Source organism: Octodon degus, unplaced genomic scaffold, assembly GCF_000260255.1.
Source record: "Octodon degus isolate 3935 unplaced genomic scaffold, OctDeg1.0 scaffold00047, whole genome shotgun sequence".
Taxonomy (NCBI): Eukaryota; Metazoa; Chordata; class Mammalia; order Rodentia; family Octodontidae; genus Octodon; species Octodon degus.
The window spans coordinates 10,217,313-10,224,621 of record NW_004524623.1 but is presented as its reverse complement, the minus strand read 5'-3'; positions in this window follow the sequence as shown (position 1 = coordinate 10,224,621).

Genomic DNA, 7,309 nt, shown 5'->3' with positions numbered 1-7,309 from the left:
AGACAGCTACTGTGTGCTATTAGTTAACACCAGGCAGTAACAGGAAATGTCATGTTGTTGCAAAGTATTTCACAAAAATGAAGCCACATGGCCAGATATACGAATAATTGAACTGACTCCCTTCCCTCTGACTCCACCATCGTGGGGAAACTGATGGATTATAATTCCCTTTTCAAAATCAGGAACAGAAAAAACCCAAAACCTTTTCATTTCTTCTTTCATCAGTAAGCCTACTTGCAGAATGTGGCAGCACTCCCACGATGGGTGATCTGATAGTAGACGACAGTGAGAGTTTTCTTTCTAAGTTGACAAATTTTTCACTTGGCTACTATGAGCCTAAGTAATGGAAATGTCTCCCCTGAGAACTAGTCATACTTTCATTCATTTCACTTATAAAACTGAGGTACTAATTAGATCATCAGACTCTGCCATAGAAGTTTTCCAAGGGTGATGGCACCCAGCGCGAGCCAGCTCATGAGGCCGTGAGAAACCCAGCGAGGCCACGGGCGGGAGCTTCACCGCCTTTTCTACGTGAACCTGGCAGACCTACCGAGCACCCACTCACCCTGACTTGGCACCGTCAGGTATGTCCTCTCTTTTCATTTTTTACAGATTCGTCTTGAAGTGAGCAAAGCAGCTGCTCCCACTCTCACTAAATAAATGCAGAACTGAGACATAGAAGGATGAAAAGAGAAGTCTGGATCCTGAAGCCTGCTGCTCAAGGCTCCTCATCGTGCGCTCCTTCCATCCCTGGAAACCAGGAAACATGGGCTCTCTTCCTCTATTTTTCCACTCTTAGATATGTGATCTTGAAATATCTTTTCTCATTCGATCTCAATTTCCACATGAGTGTGGACTAAATAACCTAGAATGTCCACTTAAGGTTCTTAAAGCAATAGTGAAACAAAACTTTAATAACTCCATAAAACATTTGACAAAGAAATTCAACTATTCCATGAATTAACAAAATATAAGCTATGTAAGAACCGAAATTGTTGCTATATATAACTGATGTATAGCAGACGAAGGAGATAGAAGACACAGGAGTGGAACTGGCCCTGAACATTCCATGAGTAAAGGAATCCCAAATGCATGGACAGCTATAAATGTTTTGGCTTTGTTTATATACCCTGGCATTATTTCATTTTGAAAGCACAATTAATACAAGTGTAGTTTCCATATAAGGATAATGCAACCGAAGTCTGGACCTTCTAGAAATTAGCTGGTTCAAAAAAATGTATTTACAGTTATTTCCTCGGAGTTGCATATGTTCTGATGCACACAGGCAGGCAGATGTTTTAACTACGCACAGCAATATGGCTGCCCCCAGGTCGCTGATCTGTATTTCCACTGGACATGTTGAAGAGGTCTTCCAGACTTTCTCAGCCCAAGTCCTCCAGTGATTTTCCAGGCTGTTATTTTAAAAGAAACTGTGCTGCATCATAGAAAATCACTCTCAGTGGTATAGCGAAGTGGCAGAGAAAAGGAGGGTAGTCTGCTCACCTCCAAAGAGGTGAAACAGGTTCTCAAAATTGGCTGTCTAGTCACCCTAATTTCTCTTAATGAACCCACATCAGTCATCTGAATGCTTCAGAGATTTTAAGAAAATACACATTTCCTGTACTGAGCTACACTCATACTTTTGCTAATGCATATATTCAGGATGAGGTAATTCGAATGATCGCAAATTCATTGCACCTGCTTCAAATTAACACAAGCAATTCTGTATGATACTATACTTTAGAATGCCACTGCTCGCGGCAAGTATATCTGTGCACTTAAAATCAGATCAGGACTCTCTTAGGGGAAGAAGATCACTAATTCCTTGAAGAGCACGTATTTCTCTATTTGTACAAACAGTAACACTCTCTGTTGGTAGCAGGCTTTTAGTTATGTGCCGGGGAGAGAATGACTTACATTGATTATTTACGGGAATAATGCTGACAGCATAAAAGAATGTGATTCATATTAGTACAAAGAATAACATCGCTTATGCCTGCTTGGGCTGGCATTTGAGAATCTCCCTTTTTTCCGTTCCTAGGATGCAAGAATCGCTAAAGCATCATTTAATGATTCCTCTCTTTGGAAATCAAAATGGATTTAAAACCCTCATATAATAAATGAGCATGTGGAAGGCACAGCAACTGAATTAGTCACGTCGCTGGATTCCATTGCTTTATCTACTTCGGCCATTTACTAAGAATGAAAACTCTTCTGACATCTTGTCTCTTAAACATTATTTTAATGATTTTATTATAATCGAATTTGTGTAAGTATTTTTATGTCTGGAATTTTCTGTTTCTTTTTGTAAATCTATGTATTTTTTTGGTACAGAGTCTCGCTATGCAGCTTGGACTCCTAATGATCCCTAGGTCTCAGGTCTCCGCCAGAGCTGGGATTACAGGGGTGCACTACCACACTTAGTTTTGGTGGCCAGCACAGCTGCACGGTATGCAGCACTGGGGACTGAACCAGGGTCCTTGTGCTTGCCAGGCTGGTGCTTAGACCACTGAACTATATCCCTGGCCCTATTTGTTTGTTTCTTATTAAAATAAGCTAAAGCTATCTTTCATTGAGTTTTCTTTGAAATGGGTTACTAACAATTGCCGATAAGTGGAATAAAACCAGTTATGCCTGAGTAATAGTGAATTATATTTAACTGGGCATGACAGTGTGCACATGTAATTCCAATATTGTCAGAGGCTAAAGTAGAGAGGTTCCAAGTTCAGACTCAGCCTGGGGAATTTAGCAACATTTCATATCAAAATAATAAAGATAAATGAACTGAGCTGGAGATTTAGCTCTATGTGAAGGCCATGTTTCAATCTCTAATACTGTAAAAATGAATAGGTTAAAAATTGAATTTAAATACCTTAATCATTTCGTGTATATTTAAAACAATAAAAAATGTGGTGGTTGATACCTTGTGTCAACTTGAGATGTAAAAGATGGATTTGCTTGGTGATTCCACGCTGTAGGGCATGGAGATGGCCTACCCCAGAGCGGCTCAGCACAAAAAGGGTATATAGAGGGGTTGAGGCAGTCTTCTGAGGTGTCGCTTCCTTGGAAGAGTTCCCATGTTCGCTGTGCCACTTCCTTGGAGGAGCTTGATCAAAGCAGCTGCGTCCCTTTGGAGGAGCTCAGATCTTCACAACAGTCACCGCCACTTCCGTGGAAGGGCTCTGATCTTCGCAGTCGGTGTAGAAGGAAGAGAGAAGGCCTTGCTACACCCTGCCACTGTTCCTCCTCTGCCCTTGGATGTTTTCTGCCACCATGAACTGCTGTCCTCTGCTTTGGAGGCAGCAGAATATAGACTGAAATCTCCACTGTTTGCTAAATAAGCCTTGCCTTTCTTCATGTTGGCATTTTTGTCCCCCAACAAGTAAAAAGCAAGTGGGAAAGAAGGAAAAGACGAACTGTAAAATAATAATGTCATAGGAAGCCTTGGTCACACTACTAGGAAAGGTTAATGGCATTTACATAAGAGTAACCACAGAAAATACGAAAGAGCGAGATACAGTGTCCTCAACAAAGCTCACCTGCCGGAATCCAGACAAAAGCAGTTGCATGCAAGTTGCATGACCAGGGAGACTAGAAACGGGGGATGTGATCATTCAGAAACATACATTCAAATCTGATATTTAATAATTTTAGAGCTGAAGACGATGGTTTCCAGTTTGCAATTCAGCAATGATTATGCGAGGAACTCAACAGAGATGAGCATGGGGTGCTGCCTCCGTTTCTCCTGCACAGTGAGCTTACTACATGAGGTGGTCACTGACATTGTCACTAGAGAAAAGGGGAAAAACCTCAGGCTCACAAAACTCATGATGTCCATAAGGTCGGAGTGGAAGAGTTCTGTGTGAAATTCCTTCATAAAAATGAGGTATCTGTTTATTTGGCTACAGGAAGAGAGGCACAGTTGAAGAGCATATTTCTTCTCGATGTTAGCACTTAAACTCCATATTTGGGGGCTCGGTGAAGAACAATTTTTTGAAGTCATTTTTCCCTAAATATTTGAGATTGAACTTTATCATTGATTTTTTCATTAAATCACCCATTAAAAAAATCTATTGTAACAATCATGGAATTTCACATTTTCAAAAATGTTTTATTCATTTTAATGAGAAAAAATAGCAATGAAACAGTTTCAAAACAGGTTAGTAGGACAGTTAGAATAATTTATACATTGCATATTGGTTTTAGCATAAAGATGTCTTTAAGACATCTCAGGAATCACAAAACCAAGATTAGCATTCACTATTGCATTATTTTGAGATACTTAAAAATACTTATACTACGGATAAAAAATTAATTCTGCTCTGATGGATTATCACTCCAAGATTCTCTTGTTTTCCATTGCAAATAAGGGTGTAAGCCACTGGGTATTTACTTACAGAATTTATGCTTTGCTAGGAAGATTATTTTTAAAATACAAAAATAAAATGACGTTTAATTTTATTGTCACTAAGACTATTCACCAACCAAAAGTGTAAAGGGAGTGAAAAACAGAGAAAGAAACATGCGCTGTTAAGGAGATAGCTCTCTTATTCTGGTCACTTAGACAAGATTTAACGTCACCCTTGATTTACACCATGTAATGTAGTTAAGGTAGTGATTGCTACAACAGTTTAAACTATTTCTAGTACCTCTGAAACATGTTCTTGCTAAAATACCACTATACATTAATAAGGTATGTGGCTATTACTATTTGACTGTATTTTACTTTTGTTTAACTTTTTACACAGTGCCTTAAAAAAACAAATATTTTTCCTCTGAGTTCTAACAATCCAGATCTTTTTACTGAATCATTTTAAAGACTCACTAAAATATTACAACCTGGTACAAGTCAAACATGCCCTTGGGAGATCAGGAAAGAATAAAATGTATACTTCACCTTTAAAGAGATTCCAGTCTCTTCGATGGTAAGTACAGACAGACAAGTTATCATACAGGTAGCTCTAATGCAAAAATAATAGGTAAGTGTAATGGACTTGGGGATAATGGAAGGGAACACTACAAAGAGTTAGGTGTCTATCACAAGACTTCTGGAAGGGTTCATGAGAGAAGCGGACTAAGTCAGAGGAGTGAAAGATAGAGTATGCAAGTAAAGATACAAACAGGGAGAAGAAAAGTGTGTCTATTTGAGCTACTTAAAAGTAGCTCAGTCTCTTTGAAGCACGCAGCCTGGTGCAGATGGCTCATCAGATGAAAACTGACATGAGTGAGGCATTAGATCTTTTTTTTGAATTTATAAATTTATTTATTTGGAATTCACATTTTTTTCAAAGTTTTATTGATAAACAGATAGCAATGAGACAGTTTCAAATCAAATCGGAAGTACAGTTTCAACAAATAACACACTGCATATATTCTTCTTAGTGGTTAATTGCTGTACAAGATGCAGACTTGAGATCCTATTTGCAAACACCATTAGAACAAATCATTCTATTCATTAAGAGAATGCAACTATATATCTATCCCAATCACTTTGAATACACAGATACAAAATGGACATTCATAGGTATACCCCATTTTTCTAAGTTCCATTATTGAATATTATAGGTGTGTAAACTCAGCAAAAGAGGCATTAGATCTTAAAAAGCCAGAACTTTACATTAAGGATGATGGAGAACTACTCAAAGGATTTCTGTAATGTGCCTTTCTATGCATTCTTAGGGATTTGTTTGGACTGGCACTGTGACAACATTTTTCCAGTGTAAATTTTGCTACAGAGATGAATTCTGCATGGGTTTGGAATAGCTTTAGATGCCTGGAGTCCAGCCCTGTAGAATGCTTCTGGCTTTCTATTGCAATGAAGACTTGGGGGACTTTCTGTTGCTTTGCTTTTGCAGCCCAGGAGTATGAGAACATTTAGGTCCATCCCTAAATGACAGGAGTAACAACAGATGTGCCATTTCATACACATAAATATGATAAAACTAAACACTGAAACTTAGACTATGTTCTTAAATAAAATATTTCATCATCCTACTTTGAGAATGATCTAAAAGACCAATTGTAAATTAAACATTTCAGTCACATTGCAGTTTCATGTATGTATCAGTTATCTATTGCATTCTGGCAAATTACCCCATAAGATGTTACAAATTTCAAAAAAAAAAAAAAGCCCTTGTCTTACAAATGGCAAATCCAAATTCAGTTCAGTGGCAGAACTGTGGCTTAGGGTCCCTCATGAGGTCACAGTCAAGGTGTCTGTTATAGGTACAATCACCTGAAAGCTTCACTGGGATGAGAGGAACTCTTCTAAGATGGTTCCACCTATGACTAGTCACAGAATATATCACTTCCTTGCTGATTTTTGGCAAAAGGACTGAGTTCCTCACCATCAAGATGTCCCTCTGGAGCCACGTGTCTCCTATGACAATTGGCATTACTAAGAGCAAATGATTCAAGACAAAGACATCGAGGGAATTCCATATATTTTACCTATTAGTCCTAGAAGACACCATCAGTTACACCACATTCTGAGAGGCACACAACACAGACCACATGGAAACAAAAGAAAAGTAGCTGTGTCTTTTAAAAGTCAAAATTATCAAATAATTTCTGGATAACTGAATATTTGATCCACTATAGCTGAGAGTATGAGAGACTTCTCCTGACCTGCTGAGTCCTCTCGTTCTATCCTTGGCCTACCCTACACCATGAGTGGGCCCCTTAGAACCCTTACAAGCACTCAAGTCACACATTCTACATTGGTTCAGCCACCCCACCAGCAGCTGCTTCTCAGCTAATTCTCAATTTTGAAGGTGCAAATTCCAGTCTTAGGGACCTGTCATGGAGGGGTACATTACAGCAAGTGATCTGCAGAAGAATTAGAGGAATTCTCTGGATTATTTATGCACAGCATTGCAGGGTTTCCCATGCCCTGGAGAAGGTAGACATAGATTCTAAGTTGACAAGCATTCAGAGTGGGCGATTCTTCCAGGCTCCCTGGACTCTTCAACATGTGCATATAAAGGTACCACTGAAAAGAAAGAAGTTAGTATAGAATCCTATAAATTGTGGAATGGTCTCTGAGCTTCATCCAAGAATATTACTGAGGACAATTTTGATTGATATAAAAAAAGAAGGTGGAATATAAATTTCTCCCCTGGAAGAAGTAGGACTGTGCTGGTATCTTGTGCAGGCTCCATCATCCAGCAAGGAAATAGTCAGCTGCTCTCAGTACCAAATGTTTACCAGCTTTCACACTCTCCTTTTTAAATTTCAGTTCGCTTTGTTTTTCTCTTCTTCCCCCGATCTATACCTACATTCCTTAAGATGATTTAGCAGATTATTTCTC